Source organism: Gordionus sp. m RMFG-2023, chromosome 5, assembly GCF_954871325.1.
Source record: "Gordionus sp. m RMFG-2023 chromosome 5, tfGorSpeb1-WG-v2, whole genome shotgun sequence".
Classification (NCBI taxonomy): domain Eukaryota; kingdom Metazoa; phylum Nematomorpha; class Gordioida; order Chordodea; family Parachordodidae; genus Gordionus; species Gordionus sp. m RMFG-2023.
Window position 1 is genome coordinate 27,048,506 of NC_088779.1, and position 1,003 is coordinate 27,049,508.

Sequence of the window (1,003 nt, forward strand, 5' to 3'; positions counted from 1 at the left end):
TTTTTATGTATAAAATATTATTATTATTATTATTATTATTCATTGTTAGATTTTAGTTTTGGAGAATAAAAGATTTTGTTAATAATTCCAAAAGTAAATGATTCGAGTATTTTAGTTTTGAAGAATAAAAGATTTTGTTAATAATTCCAAAATAAATAAAATCTCAAAATATATATTTATAATTAATATAATATTGGGTAAATATTAACTACTTAACACCTATAGCATCAATTATAATGTGATATCCGGATCTATTATTAATATTTTTTATCCTGCCTTTTATTTGTTTGTGTTATATGGATGAATAAATACTGTTTTTGAAATTATTATATTTATTATATTGGCCCAGTCATGGATGTAAATGTAAGTATGAATGCAATCTAATTTATAGAAGTCTTTAAATATTTTTTATTCTACATTAGATTCCAAGTCTTATAATATATTTCCTCAAAAATAAACCGTTACTACACATCTCTGTTTAGTAAAATAGATATTAACCTCTACTATTTAGGAGGTTTGTCAGATATTAGAGAAAAAAGGTACTCACTTATACCCACTGCTAAGCCATTGATGACCCCCCTTCCTCCAATTAGCCTCCTAAGTGAAAAAATAAAAACGGAAATCAAATTTAGCAAAAAAAAGGGAAATTTGAAATCAAAATTAGCAAAAAAAGAAATATAAATAAGAAATCTGTAATGGAAGGGTTTTAACCCTCAATGCCCCCCAAGTACCCATTGTCCTTGGCTATTTTTAAATTCCTCCGTACACCCATACATTTATGTAAAAATTTATTTAACATTCCGGTCCACAAAATTTTTAAATATTATTTTAAAGGTTGGTTTGGCTCCTTATTTATTTTATCTTGATGCAGTTTTATTTAAATAGAAATTATACAAATTTTTAATGAGAAGTCTGTTCTCCTTATTTCGCCCAAAAAATATTTTAAATAGAATTGACAAAATGTCAATTGCCATTTTTATTAAAATTCCAGTATATTATTTTA